At 41.6% G+C, this 23,341-nt stretch overlaps 1 long non-coding RNA gene across 1 annotated transcript; it reads right to left on the reverse strand.

Moving 5' to 3' along the window:
* Window positions 1-447: 447 nt before the first annotated feature.
* LOC125412304 (uncharacterized) lies at window positions 448-16,581 on the reverse strand. Its single transcript, XR_007235554.3, has 4 exons — window positions 16,256-16,581; window positions 8,292-8,445; window positions 4,026-4,120; window positions 448-1,469 (listed from the first exon to the last, which is right to left on the reverse strand). It is a non-coding gene; the product is annotated as an uncharacterized LOC125412304 (long non-coding RNA).
* Between the last annotated feature and the right edge of the window lie 6,760 nt (window positions 16,582-23,341).

The raw sequence follows: 23,341 nt of genomic DNA on the forward strand, positions 1-23,341 counted from the left end.
ATGATCAAAATGAATATACTTTCAGGAGCCAAGGGACAAAGACAATCCAGGTGTTCTGTATCTCCCTAGATTGTTTGCTAATCCCTGCTCCAACATTTTCTGTGATGGGCTCTTATTAGCCTAGGCATCCAAACGTTCCTGTTCACCTGTGGCTAGTACTATCGTTCCCCTTGTGAATTAGAACCTTGTAACTTTGGCTTTAGCTCTTAGCATCTGCCGACAAATTGCTGTCTTTTTTTTTTTTTTTTTTTGCAGGGACCACACTCATCTTTTGCTTGGGTAAAAGCAGGGGCCCAGCAGAGCTCAGCTCTGTCCCATGCATTGAGTCCGTGCTTTAAAGAGGTGCGGGGCACAGAACAGCTGTTCAGTGTCTATTGACTGGAACAATTGGAAGAGAGTGGGAGGGGTTTTTTGCATTTTTAAAAAAAAATGTTTTAAAACATCATAACATTTTTATTTTTTTTTATTTAGCCCAAACTCACTATGCTATTAGTTTATTTCATGTCATCTTATAACTAGATTTACTTGGGTTATGTTTCCGTTTCTAATAGCGAAAGAAAGCTATTTCCATCTCATGCTAGGATCTTGACAGTGAAATGAGACCGTGACAAGTCCCTTTGATGAGTTCTTGATAAGCATCCTGGAATCACATCAAATCTCTTTAAATGCCTTCTCCATATGACAGCTTGTCAGTTACCAGGAGACCGTCATCATTGCTGACCCCACTGCACTCTTCCCAATAATCCCTTCTCAAACTAAAAATCTACCAGTTCTCGACCCACACTACCTGTCCTTATCACATCTCTTCAGCATTCTCACTGCTCCCCTCCCTCGTGTCCTACATTGTCATCAAATTTCTTTTAAAACCTAGTTTTCCATTCTTGAATGAATCTTCCAGGTCCACGGCCTCCAACACAGCACAGAGAGAGTGTGCTCCCTTTCTCCATATCCTCTTTCTCTTTATGACTCTTTTGGGATATTTATTTCTGTTTTTGTTTTCTCTCATAGCTTAATATTATGTATAAAGAGCACATAGCAAAAATTAATAGTTGGGAGTTGCTCAGCTGAAAGGAAGCAGCCTGACCCCTGAAGGGCAGGAAGCAAACAGGGCTAAGAAGAGCAGGAAGTAAGGAGACAGCCCAGGAAGTGTCCTGGTGGGAAGGAGGAAACTTGCTCTCTCTATGTGGTGTAATCATATGCAAATGATCATGTGTTCCGCAAACACGCCTTCCATAAGCAATTGGGCTGCTCACTCAGTACTCAGCACTTGGCAGTCTCCACAAGGTAGCAAGCATCTGCAGGAAGAGAGGTTAAAAATCACCCAGATGATTCGGGAAAGCTAGGGTTGGTAGTACAGCAAGGCACGGCACAGCTGTCATTGTCCTTGTTGGGTTTGGTTTTGGGTTTTGTTTTTTGCACAATTATAAGAACTCATAAACGGAACTGTTTTTCCTCTGTATCAGCTTCATCTGCAGAGAGAGAGAGAGAGAGAGAGAGAGAGAGAGAGAGAGAGAGAGAGATATTTTTTCACCTTCAGGAATTACATCCCTGACATGCACACATTCCTTCCCCGAGACCCTCACATTTTGAGGCTTTTGAACAGTCAAAACTTTTCTTTTTTCTCTTTCTTTTTCTTTATTCTCTGTGTCTTTCACATTGTGCATCTCCATCCCACTCATTTCCCTGTCCCTTTGTACCCACCCTCTGCCCTTCCAACCTCTTCTCCCCAAAATAAAATAAAATAAAATAAAATTTGAAAGAAAAGAAGAAAAGAAAGAAAAAAGGAAAAAATCAATCTTGCCGTGGAAACTGCAGTGTGACACAGTAAGTTACATAGTAACCCCTTTTATCCATGTATTTTTACTTGCAAATGTTCATTACAAAGAATCACTGGTCTGGTCCCAGGCCTCTGGTTTCTGCTACACTGTTGATGCTGGACCCTCACTGGAGTTCCTCTTGGTCATCCTGCTGTTGCCCTGGGTCATGGAGATCCCGCAGCTTAGGATCTACAGGAAGGATCCCTTTACATGCTCCAACAGATCACAGAAGGGGTGGATGTTGGGGTGGACCAACCCGTAATCTTGGTTCTGGGTCTAGGTAGTTGAGGGTTGGTCAGCCTGTCAACTCTCTCCTGCCTTCACCACCCCGGTGAGCTATCCTGCATTATCCTGGCAAATTCAGCCCTTACAGTAATGACCAAGGGGCAGAGCCAGTTCTCTTGCTCTTATGTCCTCACGGTCTGATGGCTCATCCCTATACCTTCCAGATCAACTTTCCTGTGTTGCCCAGGTGTGGCATATGGACAATCTCCCAAGTGCTGTAGCTGGTGAGGGACAGGGTCAGTTCTCCCACCTGCCTCAGGTGTTGATGGGTGTATGTGTGTGTCGGGGGCATCTCTCCCCAACCCATGCGTCCACATGACAGGTGAGCAATAAAGACAGCTCTCCTTTGCTACAGTACTGGGGCTAGCTCACCCACACCTCGGCCAATGTCGTTGGTTCTGTTGCGCTGCCCACGTGAGGTGCAGAACTTGTTCCAAAACGTTTCTTACATGTACAAGAAGCACATTGTCTTCCCCAAAGACAAACGAAGTTCTTAGTCTAGCATTTCTCACTTTCAGTAGCTCCCCGATCCTCATGAACCACGCATGAGTCTTGGCGTCTATGAAGACAGGTAGCAGGATTGGGGCGTAGCAGCACTAAGGCAATTTTGTCTTTCATAGAAATCTAGCTCCTAAGGCTGTTAAGACAATGAACTACAATATTTAAATTATGTATTCTTGTGTGTTTCCAACTAGTAGATGGGGAGAGGATAGAAAAGACTATGTGGGTGAGTTTTTACAAATATGCCTTCCTTCCAAAAACTATGGAGACTTCCTCTACACCCTGCATTATGGTTGATTTTGCAATGAAAAAGAACTACATGTAAAAATCAATGTGGGATTTTTAATTTTAACATGAAAACTCTGTAATAAGTAGGAATTTCTAATTCCACTGAGGACTGAAGAAGTTAAATGAATTTATTTCTTTGAATTAAAATCTAGAAATTCACAGCACCACCTATTGGTTTCAAAATAAATACTATATTTTCTTCATGCACTAATTATAAAGAAAAACATTAAAATAATATTCTTTTGAAACATGTAACTTTTTAAAGACCTTTATGGTGATTGTTGTCCACAACAGTGATGATCTTAAATAAAGCACACTTTCAAGAGATGTGTCAACATGACTTGGAAAAATAAATACAGATCTACATTGTGCATATACTCAAAAAGCACAATAGAATACAGAATTTCATTCACATATTGTTTGTATCAAGTTACAGTGTTTTGCTTTGAAAGCTCCCTTTTCCGTGATGTTTCTGAGCTGACAAAGCTGTGCTTTCGCCACCGTTCAATTGGAGCAGAGAGGTCCATACTCGATTGCTTCCTTCAGATCATCTCCTAAAATCGTGGAAGGATCTCAGCTCTCACGTCAATGAACTCCTCTAGTATTGGCTATTTCACAACCTCCTTCATGGGAGCCTTTTATAAGTCAGCCTCCGCCACCAGATAGCAGCCTCCTATGCATCCCAGACAACACCCTTTCTACACTGTGCTTAGTATGAGCATCTTTATCCAGAACCTGGGACCATTCCTAGAGAAATGGGAGGAAGGACGCCCCTCACTGCTTTCCCACACACAGGAAAGCATATATTACAGAGGACTGTGTATGCAAATTGCTTTTCCCACCCTTGAAACAACTAGGTGTCACAGAGGGTCTACTTTAACTCTACCAAAGAACTTAGGAATGAATATACTGTTCTTTTTATTTCGTGTGGATTATGTGTTTAAATATAATTTTTTGGGGTGTGTGTGTGTGTGTGTGTGTGTGTGTGTGTGTGTGTGTTTAGATTGGAAGTGAAACAAAAGTCTAAAAACGCTGAAGTGTGGGCATCCTCGCCCTCACCACATCCATAATCTAATGTTTGGGAAAACCAAATTCCGTATAGTAACTTTGGAGTGGAATGGAAGGAAGACTTACCTCACTTAGATGCCACATTAGACATTGTTAAATGGTTTGTTTCCGTTCACTTTCCATAATTGCAGCAAGCATTCAGATAGGAAGAACGTCTGTATCTGAAAGCAGAGGAGAAGCTGCCGAACAATTCAGAAACAGCACGGGGCTCTTAGGGAGCCGATCACGAGAAATTAGAATCAGCCTTGTGTGAGAAAAGGAGCTGGTAGGCTTAGCTAATGAAATCACATGTAGCAACTCCAAAACTGTTAAATTAGAAACTTCATAATTCAACCTAATATTAAATAGAGAAAATATTTCAGCCATATTTAGAAACAAACGTGAGAAAAGGAGGAAGAGAACCAGGCAGGCTTTCTAACTCGGAACTGTCAAACTAGCTCCCTCCATGGTCTGCTCAGGTTTCAAACCTCAAGCATTTCGTCCAAAAGCTTCACTTCTCTCCAGAGTGTCTGACAGGGAGTATAAAAGTGCCTGTACTTCCAACTACCTGATTTCAGCAGAACAGAATTCAAGATGGAGTCCGTAATCTTTTTTCTCAATTTTTTCAAATTGTCATTTTGTCTTGTTTTTGAAATTTAAGGTCAGGAGCATCCACGGTCTAATTCGAGTGAGGATCCTTTAAGGCTCTTCTCACTCCATACCCTGCCCCCGAGTATTTCCAAACAGGCTTCTCACCAAGCAGCCTCCACACCCTCCCTGCGGGTCTCGCTCTCAGAGCAAGCCATAATCACAAGCTTCCATGCCCTGGCTGGCTTTTTGGCTCAGCAGGGCAGTTCCACTGCCAAGTTCTGCATCTTGCTCTTCATGGGTTTATCCTTACATGCACCTTAGTGACCTAATGCATTTCATCTCTTCTCGGGTCCCCTCGCTGCTGTCCAGGCAACAGAATGTCTACATCTAAAAGGAAGAAAGTCCCTGATATGCTTTTTTTCCCTTTTCTCCAACAAATCTGCTATTGGAGAAAACATGTTAGCAAGAAAGAAAGGGAAACCTGGGGTCAGCTGAGGCTGTAGGAGGCAGCCCCGCTGAAGTTTAAAGAGGCAACTCTGGTGGTGATTCCTGGGAAAGTGGGAGATGTTGGTTTCAAAATATATAACACATAATCTGTCCCCAAACCGACCAAAAATTTAGCTTAGACCTACTGGCTTTACTTTTAAACATAAAGCAAGGAAATTAGGGATGTCTGTTCCATTTCTCTTTAATAACGGACATTAGCAGAGTGCTTTGGGAACACAACCCTTTTTATGGAATAAGAACCAGCAATTTTAAAACAAGAAATATGTGTGGGAATGGTGTTTATTTTTGTATACTTAAATGCACATGCGGTGATTATTAATATTTACATACAGATCCACGTATGGAAATCATTGTCTCGAAAAGTGGTTAGAATCTAGAAACAACTGGCAGACAAAGAAAGGAAAACTGAGAATGGTCCAGTCTCCCAAACCATCCCAAAGGACGCCCTGCCCAGTAATGAGAAGGCTGATAACACAGCAATGGCTATGAAAGCCCTGTAAGAGGATGCCGCCTTAGGATTTCTATGGATTCTTGGGTAAGATTTGGGGGGCTAAGTTCTTTTCAAATCAGCCTTATGGGTGCAAAAATCAAGTGACAGCTTCGAGTGCAGGATAGGTATATGCGCGTCAGGGTCTTGGCAACTGGAGATAACTGCCTGCCTTGAGGGTGGTTTGCTACATGGAGGGAGAGACAGACAGCCTTCCCTGCTGAAGAGACATCCCTACCACAAACGTGCCACTGTCCTCTACAGAGATTGTTTTGTTACAGCTCAGCGAGCTTTGGGGTGGTTTTTATCCTGTTCATCGCGCACACCGTGGAGTATTCTCTTGTTTGGGTACATCCAGCGAGAAAAAACCCAAACCCAAACAAAAAGACGCACACAATCAACACACACACAAAAACAGGATTGTGCTCCTTTGTTTTGCGTTTTCTGTAACCCAGATTGCGGCAATTATCTCTCTGGCTTTACAAGGCTTTTCTTTCATTCTAAAGGCAGTTTTTGGAATCGCGTTACACTTAACTCAGTTTAACAAATAAGAGTAGTCTGGCAAAATGGCACCATGTGCTTTCCACAAATATCTGTGGTATAGGCAAGCTCTCAGTGTTTTTCTTATGCCCAAGCTTCTTCAGTTTAAAGTAAACAGAATAACGCAAAGAAAGGGGAAGCTCAGATTTGGGGACTTGGAGGGTGTTGGGGGCACTTTCTGTATCTGAGGGAGAAGGCGGGGAAAGATGCATTTTAAAAATAACTAGGGAGGAAAGAACAGAGAGAGGTTTGGAAGCCTTAGCCGAGCACGATTTACCCTGGCGTGAGCTACAGGCTAATGATAGCATAATGGCATCTGGCAGAGGGAGCCCCGAGAGGCTGACAATGAGTGCACTGTAGCCTCGGCTGCTTCACACTTCGGCCTGCTCTGTAGTCAGGACAAAGAGTTGCAGGACAGAGGCGAAGTAAAGGGGGTGAAAAGGGAGTCTGCGCTAAACTTTGCTGTAATACAAATATACATACACTGCGCTACAGATGTTCCTCATTGGTGAAGGCTGGCACATAATCATGCTATGTGCTTCATAATATTTTAATGAGCCTTTTCTCTAAATAGCAATGAAAATGAACAATAAGAAGCTCTTAGGGAGGGAAAGTTGGTACGTTTATTTGTGTGTATGTGTGTCTATGGGGAAAAATTCTCATAATAGGTTATATTAGAATGGCAGAAAAAAAAACCCACTAGTCTGGGTTTAATAAAATTGTATTGAGCCTAAACTATGATTTTTGAAGCTAGTTTCTTTCTTTCTTTTTTTCGTAACTGCAGCAATTCATTCAGGCTAAAGGAATAACAAAGCAGGGGTGAGAGTGTAATTCTGGTGGAGACTTTTTCTCCCTCTCCTCTTTTCTCACTCTGTTTTTAAGACAAAAACAAACAAACAGAAACCTCATCAAGGGGAAGTGTTGCGACAATGCCATTAATATATTGTGCCAATTAAAGTCCTGAAATAAATAACAAACCACTTAATATGTGTTGTAAATGTCACGCTGATTTAAGCACTGTTACACAAAGATTACATCTCTTCAGGGAATAGATGACTGGAGGGTGTGTGTGTGTGTGTGTGTGTGTGTGTGTGTGTGTGTGTTTCTTCTCCTTCTTTATTTTTAACTTTGTTATCAACTAAATTCCAAAATGCAGGTTGTCAAAGATTGCTACCTACCATGATCATCCTTTTGCATTATTCCTCTTGCAAAGAAAAGAATTCTTTTTGGCTATGGTCAGTATGACTTGTAAAACCACTACAATAAAAAAAGCTACAGCAAGAACAGAGTATGCGTCTTGGCTGATCCCTAACTCCTGGATGGATCCCCTCGAAGGCTTTCCTAAGTTCATAGGATGAGCAGACTGAGGCAGTTTCGCATGTGAAGCTGTGAGTACCTCACAACCATGAGCCGGGCGGCTGGAGGTTGCTATCTGCACACTGCGCTCTGTTGACACTGGCTTGCTAATTCCAGTTTCTCTTTTTGCAACAGTCCTATCTCTTAAGATGTTGATGTTTCTACAGCTAAGAAAACATTCTCTCCCCTTTTCCTCATTTTTGTACATGCTGTCATGGCACACCTTTGATTGAAAGTGGGAGCAAATGCCCCCTGCTTTATTTTAAGCTACCTGTCTTAATGGGAGACAATAACAAAGTGGTCCCTGTATGGGCATATACATGTATGTGTGTGTGTATGTATGTTTGTGAATGTATGTATATATAATTTGAAAGAACTTTTTAAAAGAAGTTTATGAAGTATTGCTTTAAAACAACCTAATTGCTAACCCTGCCATAGCTTCTTTCTTCAGAATGCAAAATTATGTTAATACAGAAGACTGGAGACCACAACAAAATTGGCCGTGCTCTCAAAAATCAGAATTTAAGTGAAACTGAATTATGATGAGTAGAGTTTGGGTGTCAACTTTGTTTTAATTTTTAATTATTTTAGAAGTAGATACTCTGTGCATGATAGTTTTGTTAACATAACTGGCCAGAATATGTAAACAATCTAAATATCCCCCATTGCTCAACGAGATGAATGTCCTCCACAAAGATCTTAATATATAAATGGCAACAAACATTTTTAAAATTGTTTGTATATATGGATAACTTTTTAAAAGAGGTACAAAATGGACTCTCTCATGCCTTTTGATAAATTACATATAATTTTCTAAATAAAGCAGGTTAATAGGAAGGTATCAAAGGACACAGCGACAGAGGCTTACTGACCGTGAAAAGCAAGAACGCCAGAACTGGTTGTGTGAATTCAGCTCGGTCACCGGAAACTATGTAGTCCTGGGCAAGCTCCTCACCCTCCCTCCTGGCTCTTCTCACTTGCCAACTGAACTAGGAATTTGCAGTCCTGAGGTCTTGGATTCAGCTCCTGTACAGCAATAGAGAACGACTTTGTGATCTTCGTTTAGTCTGATAGACTTTTTCTTTATTTATTGTTTTCACGTGTAAAGTGGAAAAACCATTTGCACCAAGTCTGGTCATCTTTGGAACAAGAAACCTTTTAAGGTAATCCAGAACTTCATGGAAGGTATTTGATGAAGCTACTAGGAAAAAGTGATGCCGGGAACCCCAGAAAATTTACCGCCTTCGTGGTCACAGTCTGATGCCCTATGTTTGTCTCAAGAGGAACCTCAGCAAATTCTGTTGGGATCACATGTGAATGTCTCTGGGTCCAAAGCTGCATGTGCAGTCTCTCACAGGTAAAGCCGTCACGAGAATTCTGATGTTCACAACTGGTGTGCCAAGGACCCCAAATGTCTGCAGGGATATACTGCTTCCTCTCTCTGGGTGACCAGTCTTTTTCACTCTCTTGGGTATTTTAATCCCTTTCATAAAATTAAATAAATACTTATTTTTTTAAAAAAAAACATACAGACATGGAGTTTTTCTTGAAACTGTGTTTCTCTTTAGGTAGGCACCCAGTCCCTGACCATTGGTTGTTGTGACATTATTCAAAACAGCACCTCTCATCAGGGTGTGCCTGGAAAACAAAATACCAAGGAACTGCTGTTTCTTGGACATCAGTATCACTGATTAGCATTAACAAGTGTTGAAGATAATTTATATTATCATCTAAGGGCAGTGACACCTATCTGCCTCCTCATGCATTATAAACTCACATTCCCTTTGCCCTACCCTGAGATTCCAGTGTGTCCCATACCTTAGAAAGCAGCACAGAGCATGAAGAACACCTTAGAAGGATGTGATACAACCAACGCTGGGCTTAAGAACCTACACCCAAGCGGCCATGCCATGAGCCAACTCCAGAAGCAAAACACAACACATTTTACAAGTAGAGCCAAAACCACTTCCCAGCTCGCTATTGGGATGTAGGACTTCCTAATGAGATGCAGCATCCGTCCATCGGCCACATCCATCCATCAGCCACGAGCTAGTTCAGAGCTTCACAACTGGAATTATGGCTTCACAGCTTGTTCTGATCCGAATTTCCCAAAGACTTTGAGAGCAAAGGAGACCCATTTTTTTTAAGCGCACACTAGCACTTCTTTCTCTTGCCTGCCATTACTAAACAAGGAATCTGGATCATTTCTAAGGGAAGTACCTTTTCCATACTCACATCCCAGCCAACTGGGACACTAGGATAGTAAACAATCATCTTGCTAGCTGCTCTAACACAGTTGGGATTTCCCCACATTTGGAAAGAGGTTCTCTGCCCCGAATAGTGCCACGCCTCCACGATTGCTGTGCTAGAAGACTTGACCAATCACCTGCAAAATCCCCCAAATGTAATTTTGGAGGGACCAACACCTTCATAGATAGCACAGCTCTACTAGACCTGAACTGTCAAGATGGTCACCCCACCTCTCCAACCTCACCTCCTTTTATCAAGTAAGGCAAACATCTGACAAAAAAAAAAAAAAAAAAAAAAAAAAAAGCGAACTTTGATTTGGCACTGTGTGAACATTGAAATAGCAGATGGAGTCGAGGGTGAATTTTTAGTATTTCCAGCTTTAAATTATCTTCCACAACATAAGTAAAAGGATATAAATTTCCAAAACACATTTTATATATAAATGTCTTTTTAATGTATGCCATAAGGAAAAACAATAATGCCAATAGTATTCAGGAGAATTAATAGAAATTATGGTTCTCTGTTGTTCTCTTCTATAGATCCATACTTCAATGTCCTCACTTCCCAGTTTGAAAAGTTTAAACAAGATACTTGCTACCAATATCTTGATAACCACTGTAATATTTCAGAAACTCAACACCTAGTAAGAGGAATTCTAGATTGCCCTGAATGTGACACAGCCTACATATGCACATGGTATCTTGTATGTCACATTTGGCCAGGGCCAGGGGTTGGGTTTTCTATTCAGTTCTTCGCTAGAAACTTGAATTTGGGAAGTGACCTCAAATGACTTTGAACCCTAATTTCCTCATTTAAGAATAGACTGAACTAAAGAGAATTGCTTAAGTGTTTTGAGCCTTGATTTCTTTGTTTTAAAAATATGAATAGTATTTCCTGTCTTAGTGAGTTGTAGGGATTAATTAAAAACTGTACAAAGGAAATTAGGCTATGATCTATGAGAGAGAACTCCGTGAGTAGAGGTGGAGGCTCTTTCTTATTGGGTCCTGACAAGGATATTCCAGGGAACAAGGGAGCGTGGGTTGACAGCTTCAGCTTCAGCAAGAAAAGGCAGCATACGAGCCCCTGTGGGAGAAGTCGGTGGTCAACATGATTCTCTCGAAAATGCTCGAGTCTGTGCAATTCTAATTTTCTTCCAAGCATTGAAAGGACCCTACAGGTATTGACTGAGTTGACCTGGCTTCTGCTTAAAGTAACACACAAAAAGTCATTGGGATGCTGATTTTGTTGTTATTACTGAGAAGATTGTCTCCCACACACCCATCTGACTGCACGATGTCCCATTGTTCATCATTAATAGAATCCCAATCAAATTTCCAGAAAATACTTTATGAGACGGCATCACCCCATAATCTAGTATTGTGAGATATGCTGATTGTTCCCACTGCTGTGGGGAGGGGCCAGGGCTCATGGGTGTGTTCCTAAACAACAACCTAAGAAAAAGCTAGAGAAAGCTGAGACACAGATGGCAAACGTCTGGGCTGTCCTTCCTGGCACGAGTGCACTTGTGACTGGCTCTGTCTCTCATGCAATGGCTTCAGCTGGGTGTGGGCCCACAGCATAACAAATGACAGAGAGAATGGGGAAGAGCTTTCCCAGGGGGAGTGTGGAGCTCAGAAGGCAGAATGAATCCATAGACGGCACTTCCCTGTGCTCTCTTGGAAACAAAACATAGCCCCATTCAGCTAAGAGGAGGGCTGTCTGTTGGGCCCATCGCTACACCATCGCGTTGGGAAGAGCAGGCTTCTGTACTCCGTAACATATTCCAACGGAATGGGCCACCAATTCTCTGTCACCAGAGAATCTAGCTTGGGTTTCAGTGAGGAATGATGCTTACCCTAGGCATTCCAGAACATGGCTTGGTTAGTGTTTCAGAGAAAGCATGCTTAGCTCTGTAGAAGAAAATACTTAAGACCAAACCAAACAAAAAACATTTCATTTGTTCGGTCATAATGCAACCAGTGAGAGTCAGTACTCTCCCGTCGGCCATGTGGCAACCAAGCTCACACTCAAGGCATTGGGCCTGGTGACTGGTTCCTTTACCTGCTGGGCCATTTTGCTGGCCCAAGAAAATACTTTCTGACAATTAAATCCATCAGCCACCAGCCAGGCATGGTGGGATGGCTCTGTAATCTTGACACTCAGGGGTCTGAGTCAGGAGGATCAATATGAGTTTAAATGCAGTGGGGATTATATAGTGATACCCTATCTCAAAAGCAATAGGCAAGAGATAACCCAACGAGGACCAAAAGAATAGGCATGCTAAAGGGAACTCGCATTCTAGGAAAGGGTTACTAGAGATGCCCAGGATTGTGTTCTTAAAAGAGTTGATCAAAGGTTGAATGGGAGAAAACGGAGGGGCTTCGAGGCTAAGATAATACAAGGAAAGCAACTATGCAGCAGTGCTCACTGTCCAGCCATTCCACTTGGGCATATGCTGCCATGAACATGGGAGTTCGGTGCCAAAACATGAAATTCTGCACTGGGGACAGCTCATGCCTCCAGTGGCTGCAGGAGATGCCTGGTTGGAGGGCAGACCTAAACAACAGGTAAGCCGCCTGTTTCTCATGGCCTTGTCTGCTTGGCTGGAGTGGAATTCTTCCCATAGCACCTACAGGCAAGACAATTGTGACTTTCCAAAATATATATAGGGATTAGTCATACCTGGGTTTAATCTCAGGCTCCTTGTTCTGTTATTTCCCAAAAGGGTACCTTTTAGTCAAAAATATGTCCGAGTTATGTTTATACTCTTTAATCATAGAAAGTGATAATGACTGTTGCTTCTAGGTTCCCTCCCCTCCTCTCCCTCACCTTGTTTACCACTCAGTTACCATTGACTGCTACCTTGCCTCTCCTACCCTGACTCTTTCCCTGGGGTTTCTCATGAATCTTGAAATTCTTGCACCTTTGTGTTTCTGCAGAACTATGTTCAGGTCCCTAGTACAAAACGTATGATAAGACTCAGCTGCAAAGTCCCTGACACCAGTGTAATGAAGACATGGAATCCCTTGTTGACAACAGTTAAGAATTTCATTAATAATGGTGGCTTAGAGTAGGAAGGCAAGAATGGACTTTGTGAGCTGTGGGATCTTTGACTGCACAGGTTTCATGTGCAGAAAGCTACCTTTACGAGTGGTATGTACCCTGATGCTATATGTCATGTTTCATGTTGACTCTGAGCTACCAATCACCCAATGCCCTTATTAGTTTTTTAATAATTTTACCCAGAGTTCCAGTCTCTTCCCTGAACTTTAAATTCTTCAAACAAAGATGCAAGGCCAAGGGGGAAGATGTGGAATGTGTTTGGTCACTGGAAGTTCTAGCGAAGGCTGTCGGGACATTCCTGGTGCTCAAGTCCTCAGGTGTGCGCTCAGCTCTCCCTCCATTTTCAAGCCTGGATTTTTGGTATTCTAACTGAACCTGAGACTTTCTGTCACTGGACATTAAAGGACCTTATAACTAGTTGCTATACTTCATTCTCATCTTTTCTATGAGTTACTTCTTGGTCTGATTAAAATTACACATAAATTCATCAAGTGCTGCACACCAAGAAAACACAAAATACTTACATGCAGGATGTCAGTTGATCCTCACATCAGGGTTTCCACTTTCCAGATGACAGAAAGCACATCTGAGGTACTAAAGAACTTTCTTAAAACTCCCCAATAACTTGAATATGGGACCAAGATTTTCAGTCCTGTTTTTCTGACTGCCATGGCTCTGCTTTTCCACAATGCCTTTTTTCCTTTGGTTGATTAGTTGGGTTTTTTGTTTTGTTTTGCTTTGCTTTGCTTTGTTTTGTTTTGTTTTGATTTTCTTCCCTTCTTGCCCAGCACATCCCTGGGCACATCATAATCCCAGCAGCTATACAATGAGAAGTAAATAAGTAAAGGTAGGAATATTCATGCCCATTTCTGACTTTAGCACCAGTTCCTAACCAATCTATAACAGCCTCTGATCTGAAAGTCAAATTTGTACCTTTCAGCAATCTCCTCATAAAACTTTATGTCATTCCATACCATGAAAACACAGACAGGCTTATCACCTAGCTCTACTATTACCGAGATCACCAGCAATCTTAAGTTCATTTCAGGATTTGGTCCTGTTCTTGTCTGTGACTTTTGGACCAAAACCATAAAGGCCGGCATAAATATATATCAAATTTTAATGCTCAAGGAAAAGCTGTACAGTTTGCTTTAATAATGAAATTGTCATAGTACTGTTTTATCTTACCATAATGGTAAAAATTGTAACCATGCCATTCAGTGAAATGCCAAGGACAGAGTCAACTGACCAAAGACTTGTAGGTAGCATCTTTCATTTCTACATGGTCTGTCTAGCCATAGCTTAAAAAGAAGAACTATGTTTGGCAGGTGAAAACAAACCCTATTATTTTTTCCCTTATATGTGTCTAAACAATTCAATATAAATAAGATGTTACTCAGGAAAGGACTAATCCTTGCTGTGCCATGTACAGGTTGAAGTTTAAAAAGAAAATCAATTAATCACAAAAGCTTCCAAACAATGCAAACAGCATTAAGCACAGTAATTATAAGATAAGCATTCGAGCAATTTTCAGTTGATTGGGTGTGGGTGTGCTGAAGTAAACCTACAGTTTGCCTGCTGGTACAAGAACGGCTTACATGCCAATTAGTGGTATTGCTACTAATTATTAAAAACATTTTTAGGATTAATTAAAAACTAAATGCACCTGTATGATGGCTCATAACTGTGTTGTGGAAATTGCTCAGATTTTCCATATCAATCACACAGGAAATGCTTCGTGAGATGGAGAAGCATTATGACTCCCATCATCGTTGGAAGCCATACAACAGATGAGCATTCTTTGCATGTGGAAGGGAGGCTCCACTCAGATGTGGATTTGATACTAACAGACATATATGAATGAACGCTATGAGACTAAACTAAGAAAAGCAAGAGGTCCTCACCCGCCCTCAAACCTGTATTTTTGATGTTTGTTATGTTGGCCTTTCGTGATATACTACTGAAAAAACAAAGAAGACAGTGGATTCTTGCCTCATCTGAGAACTTATTTGCCTTTTTTTAAAGAGTCATGTGATGAAAGAAGAACTTGTGGCACCAGTCTGTAATCGCAGCACTTGGGAAGCTGAGGCAGGAGGATTGCCACAAATTCAAGACTGACCTAGACTACGTAACACGATTTTGTCTAACCTTCCTCCTAGAGGCAGGAGGATTGCCACAAATTCAAGACTGACCTAGACTACGTAAAAAGATTTTGTCTAACCTTCCTCCTGGAAGGATAGGGCACTCCACACAAGGAGGAAGAAGCCCTAAATTTCTAAAGGGGGCCAACCCCCCTAATCTTACACCAGTCTTGCTTCCCTATAGCTCTAGGGCTAGGAGAAATTCTAAAGATTTTTAATTATAAATTCTGAGGTCTGTGTTTTTGTCAGGATTTTCAGATAAATCTGATAATTCAGAGAGGCTGAATGTCTCTGGAAGCACAAATCTAGCAAAGACCAGGGTAGCATTACCTCCAGGAGTCTCTGACCTAAAGATTCCAACTGTCTAACTTAGAACACATTACCAATTTTACAGGTTGTTCTTTGCTCTTCTGTAATTTCCTCTTTTGCTCACTTCATTAGACATCTTATATTTTCTTATAGTCCTCATATATTTCCATATTATAATATACACAATTAGAAGCATAAATTTGACTACAACTCCTTCAAATGATTCTTTTCCATACTGGAAATAAATGCTGCAAATCTAAGTGATATTGCCTATAAAGAAAGAGCACAGCAAATGGCTGAGTCCAAAGACAGTACTCAGGAGAGAAGACCTGAGCAACCTATGCAACCTCATGCTAAAACAAGGCACATAATGCAGGGATGACTGGAGCTGATACACGCGATGCACCAAAAATCAAAGGCAATGACCACTCTTCTTGTGCGACCCTATCTGATTTGGCTTTGTTCTTTATTACGCTGTTACTCCCCATTCCCAATGATGCCTCACTGGTCCAGAGTCATTGATAACACTGTTAGTTTTTGTCTCTCTAAAGTCTACTATCTTTTCTAAAGACCAATACTTTATGAGCCACTGTATTTTTTTTTTTATTGTCTTAGTAACCATGCACAAAGTAAAGGAGGTTGGTCCGATGCAAGTGCACAGCAAGGCTACTGTCATGTACTGCGGAGGTGAGGACTCAAAGTAAAATGACAAGACCTAAGGTCAGAAACACTCAGGGTCTTTCTGTCAGGCACACAGGACTTGAGCCCTGCTTCAGCTACACTTGTGCTATGAGACATCCCCTTCCTCACCTGTAAAAGACAGAGGGTATTGAAAGTCATTCTCGGTCTCTCTCTCACTCTCTTACACACAAACACACACACGCAAGCATGTGTACATGCACGTACACACACACACACACACACACACACACACACACATCTCAGCATGCTCACATTTCTTCCTTACTAGAAGTTCTATCATCTGCCCATTTATACCTCAGCTGCCAACCCCCTTACCCAAGACCAAAAAAGAATTATATTTTCACTGCAGCATATAATTGGCAGAACCTTACCCATTCCTGGTCTCATTTTGTTCATTCTGCAAAATCAGTGTGGCCGCTCTCTGATTTTCTCTATCCACCAGAATGGATTGCGTGAGGTTCCTGATATAGAGGAACTCATAGGTCCATAGGTAACCTGAATTCTAGGGAGACGCAGGGAGGCAGCAAACATATAAGAAGAAGGAAAATGAAAAGAAAAAGTGTGTGGAGAAAGCATGGATGAAGAGCAGAAGACAGATTTGAGACCATTCCTGGTAGGGTGAGAGCAGAGCATCAGAAGTGTTCTTTAGGCAAATGCATATAATCGACCCAGTGGATCTGTGGACTCCTGGTTTTCGGTCTAGTACAGGGACAGACAGTGACCTCACTTGATCAGGGTTATTTTATTACCTGTTTTACTAGTGTTTAACTAGTGAGTATTTAATGGTCACAAAAACAATTCAAGGTCCAATTCACCAAAGAATCATTTTTTTCTAAAGATGGTTAAAATGAGGGATCAAGTCTTCCAGTGTGGCTGTGATGCGCCAGAAGTTCCGCAGCTTTTCCAGCCCTAGGAAAAGAAGCATGCACCAGCAAAGTGGGCCACTTACCTTATAAGAAAGAAATAATCTTGAGAGATCTGTATTCTGCTGTAGTCTATGGAAGTAAACCCATTTTAGCATCCCTTTACACCAAATGAGATTTTACTTTTTTAGATTCCCAAATCATGAGCCAAATTAGTATAACCCATTCAATATGTCATGGAAGACCTCCACTGTAAAATTACCATGTTGAACTTCCAACTCTCTGTGTTAGAAAAATTTAAAAACACAACAAAACATAACATTTTTCCAACAGCAGAAACACGATCAACTCCAAACTCAGAAAGATTTACAAATGCCAGAACATGGATATCTCCCAGCAAACATACCATTTCTTTGTTTCATAGGACACCAAGGATGAATTATTCATGAGACCTGATTTCACATGCTTATTGTGTCTGGTGGCAAAGTCCCCGCCTGCTCAGCCTCAGGAAAGCTGGGGCCGCTCTGCTGCTGCGCAGGGCTTGGTGCCATCCAGGGACCAGCCATGTGCTCACGAGTTACTGAGGCAGGGCAAGCAGCTCCAGCGGCCTCAGCTGTGGCGGCAGCTGTTTGCCCACCGTCTGTGATGGCAGAAATGTGTGCTGGGCTTCTCCTGAACAGCATGCCCCTCCCCAGCCACACATGGGCTAGCAGGCGCCCACTCGCTCACACACACAAACAATCCCATGCTGAGAATCACACTCCACTATTACCAAAGGAGAAAGAAGCCCCCACTCACTCTTTGGGGTCCAGAATGAGCAATGCAGCAGAGTGTAGAATCAGCCCTTCATCTTATATGCAAAATCATTGGACGAGGCAAGTCTGTCGCCTCCTCGGAATGTCAACATTTCTTGTCATTTCGGTACCAAAAGGTTTGTGCGTGAATGAGAGTCACAATGATTTATTGTTTAGATAGTGTTTTATTTACTTGTTTAATGGATTGATCGATGTGCTAGGGTCCTACATAAAACAGAGGCTTCTTCTTTCCAAAAGGGAAAAAAAAAAATTGAAAGGAAATAGAGAGCATCCAGGAGTTTCGTCCCACAGTAAAGTCAGGCGGTCCCAGATGTCTTGTGTTTGTAATGAGTTCCTTTTGACTCTTGCCCTGCTACCTTTCTTTAGCTATCCATTGCTGCAAAATGCTTCTTCACCGTAGACACTGTGAAAAGCGTCAGAGATGAAGGGATCAAATACCTGGAGTGCGTCATGGAGTGCTGAGCCCCGTAGCATCAACAGTGGGCAGTTCTCTGTGGAGCGCAGGCGTAGAACAGATTTGCCACCTCCAACATGAGGAGTGATAAGAATTCCATGGTCTCCCTTCCCAACAGAGGGAGTGGCGGGGAGAGAAATCGTCGCACTCTGGTTTCCTCTTGTGCGCCTCAACTCATGGCTTTCCTTTGTAGACACTAGACTTACTTTCATTTTATAAGGGCACACTACTCCTCAACAAGGATAGGCAATAAAATAAATTCTCTAAAACCACGAGAAAGATGGCTATAAGAGAGCTTCCACAAACCTCTTGCTAGCCTGTCTTGGGTTTTATTTATTACTTCATTAGGGGTTCTAATATTTTGACTCAAGCTTGGTGAATAGCAGTCAAACTGGGGAGGTGGGATTTGTTTATAGAAAGTGGATGTTGAATTTGTGCAGAACTCTTACTCGGCCAATGTTCCATGCACGCGACATTTACGTAGGCCCTCTGTAACCTCTTTTCCAAACAAACTCTAATTTGACATAATGCAGCATAGAATGGCACCCGTCATCGGGCTTGCATCAGAAACGCATTTTATTTGGATTCAATTCAGACTTAACGAACTGGTTCCTGTAAATGGAGCAGATGGGAGTGAGGCAAACCCGAGAGTGTGTGGGGCCTCACGCCCAGCAGTCGCTGCTGCTCCCCTGTATGCAAGCCTTGCCCGAGTTAGCTGGTTAGCGGGCTAGCTAATTGGTTAGGCACATTCCAGCCGAAACGTTGCTTATAATCCTCAGCCTTCTCCTACCAGTACCCCGAACGGAGGCTTGAGAATGACAGTCCAGACAAGCAGCCAGCAAGCAGTCCTTCCTGCTCTCTCTGTCCTGCTGATTAATGTGGAGGGACAGTGTTGCCAGAAGATGGTCCATGGTTTGTAAAGTTGGCAAAGCTATAGCCAGATCTTTGCTTCTGAAGGTCAATTAAAAAATGCTAGCTGTACTGTAAACAGAATTCTCCATAGAAGACCACACGGTGCCCGGAGTGGTCTCTTAATACAAAATATCAATTTGATTTTCCTCAGGAGACTCACTCTCCTTTTGCAATGCAAATATTTTCAAGTGTACTAAACACGTTTTAGCACCTCAACATAGGCACTAAAACTATTTGCATGCAAAATTACCCAGAGTAGGCAGACAGGCACAAGCTTATGCTGGCACCATATGTGCTGAAGAATTTGAGCCAGGAAACAGCTAGTACTGGACGGTATTTACAATTTAAATTTAATTTTACATTATTATTCAAATGAGCGTTTATATATAAGTCTCTATTAAAATTAATGCTTCACATGGAACAAAAATTTCACCTAAAATTATATTTGTAGTAGTACTGGGCCTTTTTGTCCTAGCTAGCTAGAGCATTCAAGAACCTCAAAGCATTTCTGTTTCTTTCTTTCAACTCTACCTGAATGGCAGAGTCAGAAAGCAAAGTAAAACGAATCTGGATTGGAAGGCCAGAGATCAAGACAACACAGACCAACCCGGACACACTAAAGAGTGTAAACGATCAGAGGGAAGCAGACACTGCCTGACGGTATCACAGAACCTTGTCTACCTTTGGATTAAAACACAAGACGATCTCTTTTCTCTTTGCCTTCCAAGAAGTTCCGTGTGTTTTGTGAACAGTGACATGCCTTTGGCTTGGTGTTTTGTTTGCAAATTACAGTGTGTTGGGCTGTTCCCAGAAAGTGGCACTTCGTTATATATGCGGATACAGAATCAACTGCGTCCCCTGTTCTGTGCAACCCAGCAAGGAAGCCTTCCACCCTGGGCGGCAACCGGGGCGGCGTCTCAGAAAACACAGCACCAACAGAAGGCTGCTTGCTTCGCTGGCCTCGCACGTCGTTTTCTATTTTAAGACCGGTAAAGTGGCAAGTCTTTAATGTCACTGACTTAAATGCTGAACACTTTTCTTTCATGTTCACTTTATGGAGAAAACTCCTTCCTCTTTCTCACCTGGGCGCCACGACAGACAGTGTGTTTTCTGAGGCCCTTTGAAGGTGGAGCTCCCATCATCCTTCCCGAGGTCCCTACCAGGCCTCCCCTTCTCCTTTGAACCTGGCGTGTGTATTATAAAAGTACCAGTCTGATAAACACAAAACTTGAGTGAGCTGCTTGGAGATTGTTACTTTGTAATCTAGTTTAACTAAAATGATTGTTACTTTGTAATCTAGTTTAACTAAAATGATTGTTACTTTGTAATCTAGTTTAACTAAAATGATTGTTACTTTGTAATCTAGTTTAACTAAAATGATTGTTACTTTGTAATCTAGTTTAACTAAAATCTAAGCACCAAAAGTAAAAATATCTTTTAATGGTATCTTTTAATACTGCGGCCGTGGTAATCCTTTACAGCCTGCGGCTAAGGAACTTAAGTGGAATAGAAAAGAAGAATCAAAATCAAGGCACAAAGTACTGTCAAATTCACCTAGAATCTTCACTACAAAGCAGTATTTACCCCCAGATTAATGATGATCAACTTTGCCTTAAACCTAGCACTTAAAATGTTTCTTTTGAAAACTTCAAGTGTGTATCTAGAACAAATGTCTCTTTTGTTTTCTTTTCTGCCACTTTTTTCTTGAGAACCATAGGAAGTTTGTTTCTTCCTGACTTGCAATCAGTCTTAGAAATGTTGAATCAGTGCCTGCATGCATGAACTCAACTGTGTTCCCCTTTAATTTATAGCGGCCAACATTTTCTATACATAAGTACTCTCAAAGAGACTCACAGGAGAGCTAGAGACCTTTGGTTCTGTGGGTGTAACGGGAATGGAAAATCTCCACGTTTACACATCTATTCTCACATATTAATATCATTACATTTAAACGGAGGTTTGATTTCAAACATTGAATTAATTAAGAAGGGAACGTCAATGGCATTATAAAGCAAATCAAATGCCAACAGCGCCCTCTACTGACTACTAGAAAAGCTTTTTATTCTATCAACAGCAAAGGCATTTTCTGTTTGTTTACTTAAGGAAGCATCCAGAAACCAAATTAAATGTCTTAGAAAATATCAAACCCCTTGATAAGCCTGAAGGAAAATATGAAGAATTTTACATATAGAACTCCACAGTCACATGCATGTTCCACTATCAATAAAAATTTCCTGTACCACTAACAAATTGTGAGCCATTTCCTAGCTCGGAAGTCTTTATTACAGAGTCAGGGCAAAAGATAAAACACAATAGTGCTGGATTAACATTAGCATTTCTACCACCAGTCACAAATATCAAACTCAGATTCTGAAATGTGAGAAGTTTTATTGGAAGTTTCAAATTCTTACATAATATGTCCATGCTTCTTGCTGTGTTCAAAACAAATCCAAATTCTTTTTTATGGTTTTTTTTTTTTTTTTTTTTTTAGGATTTGTAGGTCATTTCTAATTCTCATGCAACTTTGAGGCAAAGACACACTGGGTTCGTTTACTGGAGAGCTAACATTTGCTTCAATGTGTATTTTAATTAGAGTTATCAAAAAATGAAAAAAAAAATAAAATATATTTTCATGCCGAAGTCCTTGTTCCATATTTTATGGAGGCTGCCATCCCCTACACCTGCAATGAATCTGATTGGTTTCACTCCGTAAGAGCTGCCTCTGCTTTAAATTCCCCATGCACTGCAGGGTTGGCCTCATTTTTATGCAGCCGTGTTCCCCGCTCCGAAGCAGAACTCCAGAACAGCACACTCAGGTGTATTTTTATGCAGCCGCGTTCCCGGATCTAAGAACTCCAGAACAGCACACTCAGGCGGTCTCAGATCTCACTCATTTCAACAAGTGAGACTTGACAAGCTTGAAACGATAGGCAGGTGTGAGAGAAGCTGGAATTTGGGGCTGAAGCCTTTCCTCAAATGAGAGGAAGAAGCAGGGCACTTTTCGCTCTGTGGATGAACCAGCTCCTCAGCACAAGCTTGCTCCAACACTCCCCACCTTACTGGGTGAACTTTGCAAATAAACTTCTAAGCTTGTGTAGATTACTAAATTGAAGCATTCTTTTACTCTTGTTTCTTCTCTTCCCATTAATTCCTCGCCTTGATACATGTACACACACACACATACTACACACACGCACATGCACACACACACACACACACACACACACACACATACACACACACATCTCCTTCATCTTCAGGAATTGACTATTTCTGTTAAATCACGATCCTTACAGTTACTTAATTTGGGAAATCACGGTGATTTGCTACCACATCCATAATTGGTTCAAAGCTACAGAGATTGAGTTTCATGAGAGGTCCCCCTGCTTAGCAGTATAAATGTTGTTGATTGTATCACGATCTCCCATCTGCCCTTTTTAGGGATTGTAATTTTCTACTGATATTCTCAAATCTCTAATTCTCTTGTTAAAGTTGAATTTTTGAAACATCAAGCTAAAAATTGGGGTTTAGAAGCAAATTTACCCCCTAGAGGCAAAGGTCTTTTCTGTTGTTTCTTAACCATGAGGTGAGCTGTACAATACACTCTAATGTTGGGAATTGTGGACCCCCAGACAATGAATTGCCTGTGACTCCCTGCCTGCCAGAGTAAGCAACTTGTTTTCCTATGCTTGTACCTGCTCTGAGTAAGCAACTTGTTTTGCAGCTGCTCTGAGCACTAGACCCTCAGGAGTCTCTTGTGTCTGGGGAGTGGTTTCTGGTGGGCTTGTAGCTGAGAGTTAGGGTGTGGACATTAGTAAAGGAGATCCTATATTAGCTGCCCTGGAACACAATAAAGAAGATATTCTGGGCATTCTTGGAGTTATTTGTATCTTCATGTGTGTGTGTTTCTGTGTGTGTGTGTGTGTGTGTGTGTGTGTGTGTGTGTGTGTGTGTGTGTTTCAATCTCCAGTCCCTTACCTGATTCAGGAACTGTAGCACATAGAGCTAACAGAATGCCCAGTATATATGAAACAACCCTTGCTATTTCTCTATGCATAATATATAAGAACACATTCTTAAGTGAACAGTTCAATATAGCTACTGAATCCATGTGCATTGTAGTCATCCTGGGGAGTTGTGAAACAGAAAAGGGCATCTGGATCAAGGGCTCAGATTTGATGGTTGAGGCAGACACACATCCCAACAGAGAACCTTCAATTTGCTGCATGTATTTCTTAAGCAGAAATAGAGGCTCTCCTTCCATGGGTGCACTGAAGGGAACTTCTGCTGGACAAAATGTTGAGGAAGACCAGTAGCTAGTAGTAATCCAAGTCCAGAAGTGGATAAATGTTACTCTAGCTCTGCCTAGTAGAGGAGCTGAAAATTTGTAGTTTTGAATCAGTTCAAATCTCT

This window comes from Myodes glareolus, chromosome 3 (genome assembly GCF_982192425.1).
Source record: "Myodes glareolus chromosome 3, mMyoGla1.1, whole genome shotgun sequence".
NCBI lineage: Eukaryota > Metazoa > Chordata > Mammalia > Rodentia > Cricetidae > Myodes > Myodes glareolus.